General features: G+C 43.8%; 1 long non-coding RNA gene across 1 annotated transcript; it reads left to right on the top strand.

Annotated features, from left to right (window-relative positions):
* The first annotated feature begins 13,148 nt into the window (after positions 1-13,148).
* Positions 13,149-13,903, top strand: LOC139108795 (uncharacterized). The gene is made up of 2 exons (XR_011546720.1): positions 13,149-13,372; positions 13,432-13,903. It is a non-coding gene; the product is annotated as an uncharacterized lncRNA (long non-coding RNA).
* The last annotated feature ends 1,524 nt before the right edge of the window (positions 13,904-15,427 follow it).

Genomic DNA, 15,427 nt, shown 5'->3' with positions numbered 1-15,427 from the left:
TAGTCCGGGTATATCGTGTTCTTCTATTTCCATTCACTTCTAGCAGTTTTACAGACGACTCGTCCTCCGTTCTGCGTTCGCCAGCTTTTAAATCTAGCGCCTTGGTCGCCATCTATGAATACTCTTAGTCGAGTCGAGCGAGCTGCCATCTACATGATTTACTGTTCTCAGACCAACTATGTGTTCGCGCGCAGAGCGACCACCAGTGCCGCTCTTTTTCCCCAAATATGCTACAGTATACTGTAAGAGGAAGTTCTTTTTTCTAGTGAGATTCCCCTGGAAGCCGCTCAGGATGAATAAAGAAAACTTTTATAAGTGTGTCAGGTCTCACTTTATTGGTCCTATCTTCGATCCGTTTCCTCTGCGCGTTACTGAACGACTCCCCGAGCCGACGGCCGTTCGAAGCCGGCTGCCCGTTGAGCGATCGTGCTGCCCACGTGCGTTCATCTATATACATCAGCTCTAAGAGCTTTGGCGGTTTCTACCAGACGGCGCTAAAGCGACCCGCCACAGCGCTGCTAGTGGTAAATCTTTTACAGCTCGGCCAGGTCTGACTCTACTTGCGGCTCGCAAGTGCCTTATTTGCTCGTGGTACAAAGTAAGCTTTGCCTGCCCAGTGGGCTAACATTTTACGTTAGATTACAATAATTTTATAAACTTTTTTTATATCTCGCCCTATCGGACACGCTGTTTACCTTATTAAGTGTCATAATCACTGACTTAGAAAACATCATAAAGTCGCTCTTTATCAACCAACCAATTAAAGAAAAAATCAAATTATTAACATAGACTGTAATAAAATAAAAAGAAAGAAATGAGAGGCCTTTGAATAGCCGAAATTTACATAATTTGAGTAGTTGGTTTAAACAAAAATCAAGTACCGTAAAGAACCATCTTAAACTACTGGAAGCTCAGGCTTCGCATCAGATTTATATTGTTACGCCCGGTATACGGAGCAGCGTGAAGCTGCCGGCTCGCTCCGAAGTCTCGGTTCCCCGTTGCCAGGGGAACGAGGATTATTATTATTTGTTAATTGACAGTTCTGCCCATGTCTCGAATTGGTGCAGACGTGTTACTGCTTGCATGCTTTTTATTAAATATCGTTCCTGTTTCTTTTTACAAATCGTGTCTCTTTCTTTCGCGGAGCTCAGGCGCCGCGAGTGTGTGTGTGAGTGAGAGTGTGAGAGACGCGAACGCGGAAACGTCCGCCGACCCGTTCCCGGCGTAACATTTTGGGGGCTCGTCCGGGATGGCTACGCATGCGGCGAAGAGGAGGCGATCCCGTCAGGAGGATCCTGCTTCGTCTGAGGCGGCGGCGTTCGAGTCGCTTCGCCAGGAGATGCGTCAACTGCGGGTCGAGCAGGAACAGAGGGAGGAGAGTCTGCGAGCTGAGATTCGTCTGCGTGATGACGCGATCACGAGGATGCAGAGCCGAATATTGCAGCTAAGTCCCTCCAATAATTTTTCGCGCGTCTCCGGTGTTCTTCCGGCGGAGGGGGGCGCGAGTTTTGTTCCGGATGTCTCTCCGGTTGAGGGTGACGCGCGTTCCGTGTCCGGGCTAAATCTAAAGTTAGACACATATGACGGTTCCGTTCCGTTGCGGGAGTTCTGTTCCCAATTTGATTTAATCGCTCGGGCGAAGCAGTGGGGACAGGAGGCGAGAACTGTTGCCCTCGTTTCTTGTCTTCGGGGTAGAGCGCGTTCGGTTCTTTGTTCTTTTCAAGATTCCGAGGGCATGGGTTACGCGGAGCTAAGAGCAAAGCTCGAGTTGTGTTTCGGGGAGCCGCGGTCTTCTCAGAATTATTATTCGCTTTTTACAAATCGGAAACAGAAAGAGGGGGAAGATTTTGCTTCTTTTGGGACGGAATTAGAGCGGTTGTCTCAATTAGCTTATCCAGAATGTCCCTATGAGGTACGGGACAAGATCGCTTGTGCTCAGTTTATTTCTGCGTTATTAGACGGTAGGGTTAAGAGAACGTTACAGTTAGAAGGAATTTCTTCACTTAAGAAGGCGATTGAGAGATCGAAAGTGATCGGGACGATTTTCGGGGAATCTTTTGATAGGAGAGTGTCAGGTTATCAGGGACGCGCGAGTTCTTTTAGAAATTTTAATTCTTTTCGTTCGGAAAAGTCCAGGGGGGACGTTAAGGAAAACGGAGGGAAAGGGGAAAGTTCGGTTAATTCTAGGAAGTATAAAGGGGGTAAGTTTTCTCGGGAGACGAAGGGGGGGGCTCGAGGAGAGTGTTGGCTTTGCGGAAAGCCAGGACACTTCCAAAATCAGTGCCCCACCCGTAAGGGAAACTCGGAATAGTCGACCTCTTCGGGGGGGGGTCGGCTAAAGTAAAGGGGGCCCCGAGAGAGTTGTTTTCTAGAAGAATCGGTTATTCTTCACGTGATTTTTGTTTTGCAGGAAAAATTAATGGTAGGGAATGTAATTTCAGAGTTGACACGGGCTCTGATATTACTATTTTGAGTTCTAGTTTTTTCGGAAAGGGTAATTTAGTTTTGCAATCGCTTAGAGAGGGGCTAAGATTTCGATATCCTACAGGGGAGGATGTTTCCATTAGAGGAGAAGCTAAAGTTTCTTTGGAGGTAGGAAAGTTTGCTCTTGAAATGAGCATGTTTGTAGCAGAAATCTCGGATGATTGTCTTCTCGGGGCGGATTTTCTGAGGAAGGTTGGTTTTTCTGGAATTTTTAACGAAGCTTTTGGTTCTTGTCAGAATTCTTTGAGGGTGGCCAGAGTCGAACAGACTTCCGGGGTGAATTCTTCTTTTCCTCAAAAGCTTTTTGAAGAAAGCTTGAAGGAATTAAATGATGAGCAGAAGAATGAAGCTTCTTCATTTTTTAAAGAATTTCAAGGGATATTTTCGGAGGAAATTGTTGCAGGGAATTGCGAGTTAGTGAAACATAGGATTGATGTGGCGGATGCTCTTCCGATTAGACAGGTTCCTCGTCGGATTCCTTTTCGAATGAGGGATGAGGTTGATGGAATTATCGAAGACATGAAGAACCGTGGGGTAATTGAGGAGTCGCGAAGTCCTTGGGTTTCTCCAACGGTTTTAGTTAAAAAGAAGGATGGAACAATTAGATTCTGCGTCGATTATAGGAAGGTTAATGCGGTCACGGTTAAAGATTCTTTTCCTCTGCCGAGGATAGATGATATTTTAGATCGTTTGGCTGGGAATTCCTGGTTTGCTACTCTTGATCTTAAGAGTGGGTATTGGCAAATCAGGATGGATCCGAGGGACAAGGAGAAAACGGCTTTTTCCATAGGGAAAGGACTTTGGCAATTCACTGTCATGCCTTTTGGTCTCACGAATGCTCCGGCAACTTTTGAACGATTTATGGAAAGGGTTTTAGAGGGGCTTCTTTCTAAGAGTTGTTTTGTGTATTTGGATGATGTGATAGTTTTTGGAAGAAGTTTCAAAGGACTTATGGAGAATCTTAATGAGGTGTTTCTTCGTTTAAGAAAATTCAATTTGAAAATCAATCCAGGGAAGTGTGTTCTTTTCAGTAGGAAAGTTAAATACTTAGGTCATGTGGTTTCTTCAGAAGGGGTAGCTACTGATCAGGAGAAAGTAGCAGCAGTAATAGATTGGCCAGTTCCTCATACGAAGAAGCAATTGAGAAGCTTCTTAGGTTTTTGCTCGTATTATAGGAGATTTGTGAAAGGTTTTTCTTCGATAGCGAAGCCACTTCATTATTTGACGGGAAATTTGGTGAAATTTTCTTGGACGAATGATTGTCAGGAGGCTTTTGAATCCTTGAAGCGAGCCTTAACTTCTCCTCCAGTGTTAGCGTTTCCGAAGGAAGAAGGTCAGTTTATTCTAGATACTGATGCTTCTGGAATAGGAATCGGGGCTGTTCTTTCACAGAGACAAGGGGATGAGGAGAAGGTTATAGCGTATTTCAGTCGGGTTTTATCGAAGTCTGAAAGGAATTATTGTGTTACTCGACGCGAGCTTTTAGCTATTGTAGATGCAGTCAAATCTTTTCGTCATTTTCTTTTAGGAGGAAAATTTTTAATTCGCACGGATCATATGTCTTTAAGGTGGCTTTTGTCTTTTAAGGAACTCGAGGGTCAGTTAGCTTGCTGGGTAGAAAGATTACAGCAATTTCAGTTCGAAATTGCTTATAGGAAGGGGACTTCTCATGGGAATGCCGATGGTTTATCGAGGCGGCTTTGTGAAGCGGAAAACTGTCGGTATTGTTTTAGGGTTGAGCAAAAAAGTCTTCCCGAAGGAGGGGAGACTGTGGCTCGAATAGTCTTCCAAGAAGAGGAGTTAGATCTTTGGAAGAGGGATCAGCGGGAGAATCCGAGTATTAATGTTTTAATACAGGCGAAAGAGTCTGGGGAACGTCTTTCCCGTTCGGAATTTTCTTCTTCAGATTCAACGGGAAGAGTTCTTAATTCTTATTGGGATTCCCTCGTTCTAGAGAACGGAGTTCTTTATAAGAAATGGATAGCTCCAAATTTAAAGAAGGTGCTGTTGCAATTAGTGGTTCCTCGTAAACGGATTAAGGGGGTTCTGGCTGATGCTCATGATTCTCCTTCGGTTGGGCACTTTGGAATCAATAAGACTCTAGATAGAATTCGAAAGCGTTTTTATTGGGTTTCTTGCAAGCAAGATGTAGAAGATTGGTGTCGTTCATGTTCGGTTTGTTGTTCAAAAAGGGACCTTCTGGCAAAGGGAAATCTCCTTTGCAGATTTACAATGTCGGGTCTCCGTTTCAGAGATTACAGATGGATGTTCTTGGTCCTTTTCCTATATCTTCTTCTGGGAATAGGTTTCTTTTAGTAATTGTGGATTGTTTTTCTAAATGGGTGGAAGCATTTCCGGTGAGGAATATTAGGGCAAGAACGGTAGCTGAAGTTTTTGTTAGGGAAATTATTTCAAGATTTGGAGTTCCTGAGGAGATACATACAGATCAGGGGCGAAATTTTGAGTCCGGTCTTTTGAAAGAGTTGTTGAATCTTTTGGGGGTTAGGAAAACTAGGACTACTGCTTTACATCCACAATCGGATGGGCAGGTGGAGCGACAGCATCGTACGGTTTTGGAATATCTTTCAAAATTTGTTTCAGAAAATCAGAAGGATTGGGATCGTTGGATTTCAATGTTTTTGTTAGCTTATAGGTCTTCGAAGCATGAGGTCACTGAGGTTTCTCCGGCGGAGCTCTGTTTTGGCAGGGATTTGAGGTTACCGTTAGATTTGACGCGGGGAATGCCTCCTCAGTCTTCTCAGTTTTCAGCTTCTCAAGGAGAGTTTGTTAGGGGTTTAAGACAAAGGCTTGATGAAATCCATTCTCAAGTCAGGAGGAAGATGGCGGTTAAGTCCTCTCGTGTTAAGGCGTTTTATGACAAGAATGTTAGAGATGTTTTATTCCAAGAGGGACAGAAGGTTTGGTTTTTTAATCCTTGTAGAGTTAGAGGTAAGGCTCCTAAATTGCAAAGTAATTGGGAAGGACCTTACTTGATTTTGAAAAAGTTAGGGGAGGTGGTGTTTTGTATACAGAAGTCGCCTAAACATAGAAAAAAAGTCGTCCATGCGGATAGGTTGGCTCCGTATTTTGAAAGGGAAATAAAATAGATTTTGGGGGCCGTGTTTGTTTTTTTTGGGGGGGAGAAAATTGATTTTTCTTTGAAAACTGCTTTTCTTCTTTCTCTTTTGAGGAGGAGTTTAGCTGGACGGGGAGGAAGAAGATTTTTTCTTCAGGAGGAACGTGTTCCGCTCCGTTTCAAGATGAAGGAAGATTTTTGATTAAGAAGACTGTTCTTCCCATGGTTTTTGATCTGTGGTTTTCCATGGGACGAAGGGCTAATGCCGGAACAGGAACTTGGGGAGACCTTGAGTCGGAGGGTCCACAGAAAGTTATGCCCCCCCCTTGTTTGAAGATTTTAAGAGGAGCAGCGGAATCGGGCTGGGAGCCAAGGACGGAAGCATCTTCGCGCTGAGGAAGATTCTTCGCGTCGCTTCGTGGAGTTCAGGAACTTGGACAGGAGTCTAAGGTGGAACAGGAAGCCACGGAGGCCCCCCCTGATTGTCGGGGCGACAATCTGGAGGAAGGGGGGGGGCAGTGTTACGCCCGGTATACGGAGCAGCGTGAAGCTGCCGGCTCGCTCCGAAGTCTCGGTTCCCCGTTGCCAGGGGAACGAGGATTATTATTATTTGTTAATTGACAGTTCTGCCCATGTCTCGAATTGGTGCAGACGTGTTACTGCTTGCATGCTTTTTATTAAATATCGTTCCTGTTTCTTTTTACAAATCGTGTCTCTTTCTTTCGCGGAGCTCAGGCGCCGCGAGTGTGTGTGTGAGTGAGAGTGTGAGAGACGCGAACGCGGAAACGTCCGCCGACCCGTTCCCGGCGTAACAATATAATTCGCTTTATAACTACTAAATAACCGCAATCAAAATCGAAATTGTAAGAACATTAACAAAATGGAAATACTTTTCGTGATCAAATATAATATAAACTCGTAAATTAAACGCTGTTATTTGCAGATTAACGCATCTTATGCGGCGATGTCGCGCTACGCTAACAAATACAATGCATAATAAGATGCCCTATTCCGTCGCAAACGGTTTAAGCTTGTCCGCTGACAAAATCGTGTTTAATGCTTTTCCGGAGAGATTGAACCCGGGCACATCCGTGACTACGTACCGTCCGTGGTTGAGAACCTTTGATATCATGTACGGGCCCTTATATTGTGATTTAAGTTTTCTTGATTGACCCGGTCGGGTCTGCGTATCTCGAATCAAAACCAATTGTTGTTCCTTATACAATGAAGGCTTTTTGTGCGCCGCACCATAATACAATTTATTGTAGTTTCGGATTTTTTCCGTCGCTTCGATAGCAACATTGCGTGCTCTCTCTCGCTCGCTTTCAATTTGTCGATCTACTTCCGCCAACCTATCGACCAATGCCGTGATTTCGCGATCCGCGTGATTTCGCTGGTCGTAGCCTAGCAACAGTTTGCTCGGAGTGCTGTTCAGCGATGCGTGCTTCGTATTGTTCATCACGTATTGAACCAAAGATAACGCGTCGTGCCAGTTGTTCTCGCTCTCCGCGGCCATCGTGAGTGACGATTTCAGAAATCGATTCGCGCGCTCCGCCATGCCGTTCGCCCATGGGGACGCCACCACTACGTGCCGTAATTTGATACGAAGGGCTGACGCGAAGTTAACAAAGTCTTTCGCCGTAAACGCCGTACCGCGATCGGCCACGATTTCGCTCGGAGTGCCGAATATGTTAAATAATAAACGCAAATGTTCGATCGTTTCTTTCGCCGTGGTTGATCGCGCGGGTATCAGCCAAGTGTACCGTGTGAACGCTTCCACCGCGACGAGAATGTGTCGGAATCCGCCTGATTCCGGCAGAGGACCAAAGTGATCAAGATGCAGAATTTGAAAGGGTAAGTTTGGCCCATTTATCAAGTGCAGTTCTCCTTCCCTTGCATGAGGTGAGGCATTGGCGGTAAGGCAGGTTATGCAGTTGTCCACATACCTTTTAACCTGTTTTCTTATTGAGGAGAACCAGTAGGTTTGTTTTATACCCTCCACAGTTTTTTCAATCCCGCAATGTGCCAAATCATCGTGATAAACTCTGCATATCTGATTTACCATGGCCTCTGGTACATAAAACCTCGCTCTATCCTCTCCCTGTCTATATAAAAGACCTTTTATCAATTTAAACTTGTCACTTTCTTTGTGTTCCAGATTCTTAGTCCAGCTGCTGAACAGTTGGGTCCTGAAGCTCTCTAAAAATCAGTTCGGCTTCTAATGGCAGCGCATCAATCAGCGCTACGTGTCTGTTGAGGGCATCGACATGCGCCATACGCTTACCAGGTCTGTGTGACAGTTTAAATTTATAATTCTGCAAAGCGAGAGTCCATCTAGCTATCCTAGGGTTGAGACTAGCTTTGTTCACCGCGTAGACCAATGCATTACAATCTGTTATTACCATGAACTCTATTCCGTAGAGATAAATGTGGAATCTCTCTACAGCTCGCACTATCGCTAACATTTATAATTCGAAACTATGATATCTACTTTCAGCCTGGTTAGTGGCCTGACTGAAGTAGGCTACCGGTGCCCAACCCTGACTCAGTTGCCTCTGCATTAAGACAGCTGCTAACCCCTGCGCACTGGCATCAGTGTGCAGCTGTGTCTCCAGTTCCGGGTTATAGATTCTTAATACAGGGTACGCTTTTAATTCATTTTTAAGTACTTGAAAAGCTATTTTGCAATCATTATTAAAATTAAACTCCTGATTCTTTTTCAGTAAATTATACAATGGTCTGGCCTTCACCGCGAAGTTCTCTATGAACTTTCGGAAGTAACTCGCCAACCCAAGGAATCGCTGGACCTCATGCACATTCCTCGGCCTCGGAAACCTGTCGATAGCTTCAGTGTGACGAGAGCTGAGAGTTATCCCTTGTTCATTTACAACGTAACCAAGGTACTGTACTTCTTTTTTAAGAAATTGACATTTAGCGTAATTTAATTCAAACCGATATTGTTTTAATATTATTAATACTTCTTTCAGGGTCTCTAAATTCTCATCCATTGACTCGGACGCTATCATGATGTCGTCGATATACACAATGGCCTTGTCCCGCCGGATCAGAGGCTGCAGAACTTGTACCAGACGCTTCTGGAATTCCGCTGGACTTTCGCAGAAACCGAAAGGTAACCGGGTATATTCATATTGTCCATCGGGTGTCGCAAACGAAAAGTATTTCGTGTCATCCGGATGGACCTTGATTTGATGAAACCCATCTCGCAAATCTAATACTGTATATATCTTTTTATTTCCCAGTGTGGAGAGACAATCCTCAACGAGTGGAAAAGGAAACTTTTGCTTGGCTACCCGACTATTGAGGGGTCTCAAGTCAACGCAAAGACGTACCGTCCCATTCCGCTTCTGCACCGGAACTACTCTCGCACAGTAAGGTGAATTACTAGCTGTAATTATCTCTCGTTCTATTAAATTATCAATTATTTTACGAATTTCAAGTCGTTGAACGTGAGCAAATTTTCTAGGCGAATACGCGTATATTGAATTATCTTTTAGATTGATTCGCACTTTATAATCGTCTACTATCTCGGGAATATCTGCCTTTTCAATATTCAAAATTAGCTTTCTAACTTTGTTATCTATTTCAGGACCGAAGTCTGTATTACACTGTTCGAGGGATGTCTCCACAACCGAGGTGACCTCGCATACATCAAAGTGTGGCCACAACAGAGTTTTTCCTTGGTTCTCCCAAGTGCTTGGAATGTAAGTAATTGTTATCTTATTTTCGTTTAAGAAGTCGCGTCCTATAAGAAGATCGTTTCAGAATTCGCTGTTTTTCAAAATATGTAAGTTTATTGAGAATCTATTTTCGGGCCATTGCTGAAAGCAAATACATGTTTCTATTTTTCCACAGGTCTCTATCGGCTTGTTATTGATGGCGTGGAATTTACCCTTGGACTCCAACGGTTTTTCGGAACCAAAGTATTTCAGCCAAATACTTTCCCGCACGAATGAAACGGGACTCCCGGTATCAATTAGAACCCGTAAGCTACAATTAATTTCATTAATCTTAATTACATAAATTGGACGCTCGCTCATTTTAATATTACGCTCGCACGCAGAGACCGCCACTACGGTATCCTCTTCGTCGGGATCCTGAGATTCCTCCGGCTGCTCCTTTGCAACCGCCGCAACGCTGGCTGCATACCGCTGTTCTCGAGGACCATCTTTCCGCTGCAGGGCTGGACAATCCGGCCTTCGATGACCAAGAGCCTTGCAGTAGAAACATCGCAGCTCCGGCTCCTTTGCAGGTACTGCTGCCGTTATGTTTTTGCCGTCGGACCGCGTCCGCTCCGTTCTCGTACCAGTTTCCTTAGATTTTACAAAACGATTATTAGAAGGTGTGCTTCTTCTAGGATACTCACTAGAAGCTGCGGTGATTTTCCTCATTTCTTCGAGGAAATCTTCCACCGTCTCGGCCTTGACTGTGGCCGCCGTCGCCCGTAGGGACGATTTGCCAATCCCGCCGACCAGGAGATTGATTGTGTCGCGCACTGGTAAGTTCAGTTTTTTTATTAACGCGAGCTTGTTAATCGCGTACGTTTGAAATGTTTCTTTTGAAAAGTTCCATCTACGTGCTTCTATCTTTTGTATTTGCAAATAGAAAGGAGTTCGATTTTCAAACACTCGCACTATTGCCTCTTTCAGAGTTTGCCACGACCGCAAAACCGAACCGGTCTGGTATTCGTACCAGGTCTTCGCTTCTTTGGTGAAACGACTGGAAGCCGCCAACAAAATTGTTCCCGGGGTTACGTGGTAAATCTCCGCGATCTGGTCGACCCGCTTGACCCAGGCTACCACGTTTTCGTCGTCCGTTCCGCCGAACAAAGGTATTAGCGGTGCTATCACTCGGACCGAATTATTATTATTTAAATACGTATCTCCGTTAGTATAAAAATGTTCAATTCTTACATCTTCCGCCGGTGGTGTGGTCCGCTCGACCTCCGGTTCCATCGGGCTGCTATTCCCTGGATCCGCCAAGTGGTTTGCCTGCTGCAGCAACTGCCGGAACTGCTCCAGCATGTTCTGGTTCTGCCGCTGCTGCTGCTCCATCAGGACCTGGTTCTGCCGCTGCTGCTGCTCCAACATGGCTTGGTGCTGTTGCTGCAGTTGTTCCGCAAAGAGCGCAACAAAATTCGGCGTCTGGACCTGCCCTGGTCCCTGCGTCTTGGCCTTCGCTCCTGCCGCCGGGGCTGACTTGGTGGATCGGGCCGCTCCGTCGTCGTCCTCCTCGGACTGCTCCGCTCCGCTCGGCTCCTCCTCGCCTGCCCGCTGCATGAGGTAGGCCATAATCGTATCAATTATTGCCTCTTTGTTTCCCACGGCTATTAGCTGACGCTTTTTTGCTTCCTTTTTTAGGCTTTCTACGGTCATCGCAGATAACCGTGCCCGCTCTGCCGCCTCATCAAAGTCCGTCATCGTGGGATCTGTTCCCGTGAGGAGTCTGCCGACTGCGTGGCCTGCTCCGTTACAGCCCAATATAGCTGAATTGCTTCCTTCACTTTAACCGTGAAGGTATGTGGTCTTGCTCCGATTTTATTTGGACTTACTCCAATTATCCGTGGGGTTTGAATACCCTAATCCCACTTCTGAATTATTTTCTGTAAGAGGAAGTTTTCTTTTCTAGTGAGATTTCCCTGGAAGCCGCTCAGGATGAATAAAGGAAACTTTTATAAGTGTGTCAGGTCTCACTTTATTGGTCCTATCTCCGATCCGTTTCCTCTGCGCGTTACTGAACGACTCCCCGAGCCGACGGCCGTTCGAAACCGGCTGCCCGTTGAGCGATCGTGCTGCCCACGTGCGTTCATCTATATACATCAGCTCTAAGAGCTTTGGCGGTTTCTACCAGACGGCGCTAAAGCGACCCGCCACAGCGCTGCTAGTGGTAAATCTTTTACAATACTGTAAGGGCTAGGTCGCTAGGCGACTTGATTTCAGTTGGCCGCCTGCGAGTTTTACGTATAAAGGTAACAAACCCGATTAGTTCATGTAAGTGAACACACGAGAGCAGCACGAGTCTCTCTTAAAATGTAACGTCTGCTAGCCGAGCGCAACGCTCGTCTCGAGGAGTCGGCAAGTAACAGCGGTCGGTGGCGGTGCAATTGCCCACAGTTCTATTGCCCACGTAGCGATTGGCCACGTATCAATAGGACACAGTGCGATTGGCCACAGCTCAATTGGACACAGATCAATTGGACACGGTTCTATTGCCCACGTAGCGATTGGCCACGTATCAAATGGACACAGTGCGATTGGACACGAAAAGTTGCCCACCGTTCAAATGACCACAGATCAGTTGCCCACCGTTCAAATGCCCACAGATCAAACGCCCACAGAAAGTGAATTTTTGTTCGTTTGCCCACGGATAAATGCCCACCGTTCAAAAGCCCACAGATCAATGGCCCACCGTTCAATGGCCCACAGATCAATGGCCCACCGTTCAATTGCCCACAGATCAGGGGCCCACCGTTCAAAAGCCCACAGATCAGTGGCCCACCGTTCAATGGCCCACAGATCAGTGGCCCACCGTTCAAAAGCCCACACATCAGTGGCCCACCGTTCAAAAGCCCACAGATCAGTGGCCCACCGTTCAAATGCGACTTTTATATCATATACAGGGTGAATCAGAAAATGGAAGTGCCACTTACCATATAAGACTGGTTACCGCAAAATATTAATTTAATATTATTATTTATTTGTAGACGCGTTGTTTATGGATATTACTTTGTGCGAGGCAGTCAGCGGCAGGATAGAATAAAAATAGTAATTAGGAAGTAGGTATTATGCATAGTGTACAGCATAAAAAATTAATCTTATTTAACAATAATTTATTACGTTGAATTTTATAATGTACTGTTTGTTACAGGTATAAAAATAGATTTAACGAATTTTAAAAGTCGTTGCGATATAAAAAAATAACTGTATACATATATTTTGATATTTTTTAATAAGCGGGAAAAAAATTAACTTACTAACTGCACATTCATAACCGATAAGAAAAACAAAAGAAATCGTTACGACAAAAGTATTCACACGCAGCCGATACACATTAGAGTTCGAGTTACATCACGTTCTACGCTTGTAAATAAAATAACAGTATCTAAAGCTATAACGTATCACACTGTATCTAAGTCCATTTTGTAACTTATATGTATCAGAACTTTGTTCAAAAATAACAAATTATTGCTCGATGAATCTTATTGCATGAATCTCTGTTGCATGAACGAATGAAATAATCTCGACAAATCATAATTGCAAAGCAAAACTTTTTGATCGGTAATTAAACGACAAAAGCAAATAGCACAATTTTCAATATAAAAATTAAACGACAAAAGCAACTAAACAAAGGTGGTACGACATTAGCGACCAACACGCGTCTGTATCTTTGGTTAGGAAACACGTGGAGGTAAGATCGCGCGAGAAACACACAATGCAGAGGCACAACCAATAGTGGAGAAGTTCGTTTCGATCAATAGTATTTTTTACTTTTATTGCGTGTACCGTGCATTGCGTATCAAGCTTAATGCACATTTCCCGCGCGATCTCACCGCCACGTGTTTTTTAACCAAAAATACGGACATGTGTTGATCGCTTATGTTGTACTACTCGTAAATTCTGCTTTTGTCATATGTCGTAAATGCTGCTTGTGTCGTAGTTATTGCTTGCTGTGAATACTACGTTATCCTTGTTGTATTTGCCAGTGTCGTTTAAAAATTGCTCGTTATATTAAGGACTCAAGAAATATCACGAGGCAGTACAAACGGTACGATGTCGTTTTATGGAAAAGAGCAAGGTAATAACTTTTGTACAAAGAATTTTGTAGTTGAGTCTAAAATTAAATTACAATTTTAGTATTGAAATACGGCGCACCGAAGTGCCGAGCCTTTGCTGAAGGAAGATGTCACATTTGGAATTGCAAACGAGAAATGTAGACTGGAATGTAACGAAAACTCTAAGTCCATCAGAAGCAAAATCTTCTTCAGACATATGCACGGTATGCCTTACTAACGAGCGCACACATGCTTTCGTACCTTGTGGACATCTTGCCTGTTGCGTTACATGTATCAAACGTTTAAAAGCTAAGCGTTGTCCCATATGCAACGACTCGTATGAAACCTACATAAGGATTAGAAAACCATAAGACATTACAGCATATTTATGTAAAAATATGTTTAGATTTAAGAGATAAAATCTTTAGGCGTGTTACTTCGTGCGGAAAAGATACAACATAACTTTATACTGATGTTTGTTATTTTTGAACAAAGTTCTGATACATATAAGTTACAAAACGGACTGAAATACACTGTGATACGTTATAGCTTTAGATACTGTTATTTTATTTACAAGCGTAGAACGTGATGTAACTCGAACACGGTTGCTTTTGTATCTTTTCGTCGCTTATGACTGTGTAGTTGTAAAACATATTTTTATCCGATTATGCCAAAGTGCGCTTTACCAAACCGTTGTAATGTAGCAGAGATTCTGATGTAACTTGTTTTATTTTTTAGTATTCGAGCATGCAGTTGTAATACTTATAGATTGCAAAATGGACTTAGATACAGTGTGATACGTTATAGCTTTAGATACTATTATTTTATTTACAAGCGTAGAACGTGATGTAACTCGAACTCTAATGTGTATCGGCTGCGTGTGAATACTTTTGTCGTAACGATTTCTTTTGTGTTTCTTATCGGTTATAAATGTGTAGTTAGTAAGTTAATTTTTTTCCCGATTATTAAAAAATATCAAAATATATGTATACAGTTGTTTTTTTATATCGCAACGACTTTTAAAATTCGTTAAATCTATTTTTATACCTGTAACAAGCAGTACATTATAAAATTCAACGTAATAAATTATTGTTAAATAAGATTAATTTTCTATGCTGTACACTACGCATAATACCTACTTCCTAATTACTATTTTTATTCTATCCTGCCGCTGACTGCCTCGCACAAAGTAATATCCATAAACAACGCGTCCACAAATAAATAATAATATTAAATTAATATTTTGCGGTAACCAGTCTTATATGGTAAGTGGCACTTCCATTTTCTGATTCACCCTGTATATGATATAAAAGTCGCATTTGAACGGTGGGCCACTGATCTGTGGGCTTTTGAACGGTGGGCCACTGATCTGTGGGCTTTTGAACGGTGGGCCACTGATCTGTGGGCCATTGAACGGTGGGCCACTGATCTGTGGGCTTTTGAACGGTGGGCATTTATCCGTGGGCAAACGAACAAAAATTCACTTTCTGTGGGCGTTTGATCTGTGGGCATTTGAACGGTGGGCAACTTTTCGTGTCCAATCGCACTGTGTCCATTTGATACGTGGCCAATCGCTACGTGGGCAATAGAACCGTGTCCAATTGATCTGTGTCCAATTGAGCTGTGGCCAATCGCACTGTGTCCTATTGATACGTGGCCAATCGCTACGTGGGCAATAGAACTGTGGGCAACTGACATACACTCACAGCGGTCGAGGTAGGATCGGAGAACAGGCCCAATAAAGAAGCTAAGAGTACATTATATAGTGAATTTATTGCTACCTTTCGCCGCCGGCTGCAATACTGTGGTCACAGTATACTAAGAGACAGTAGGAACAGTGAGCGTCGGTACCTTTGATCTTTTTCAGCCAAATATTTCTGGTCACATGACCCGGCGCCATGTTTTTGGGCGGCAAATGCCGTATGAATAATTTTGTGGGCCTCGAGAAATTGAAGTCTTTAGGCAGCAAATGCCGTATAAATAGTACGTGGGCCCCGAGAAATTAAACAATGTTTTTATTTTAATTTTGCATATGCACATTGGAAGGGTGGGTTTGTTTACAATTATATTGCACGTAA

This window comes from Cardiocondyla obscurior, linkage group LG16 (genome assembly GCF_019399895.1).
Source record: "Cardiocondyla obscurior isolate alpha-2009 linkage group LG16, Cobs3.1, whole genome shotgun sequence".
Classification (NCBI taxonomy): Eukaryota; Metazoa; Arthropoda; class Insecta; order Hymenoptera; family Formicidae; genus Cardiocondyla; species Cardiocondyla obscurior.
The sequence above is the reverse complement of the archived record's forward strand: the minus strand, read 5'-3'. Positions and strand labels throughout refer to the sequence as shown.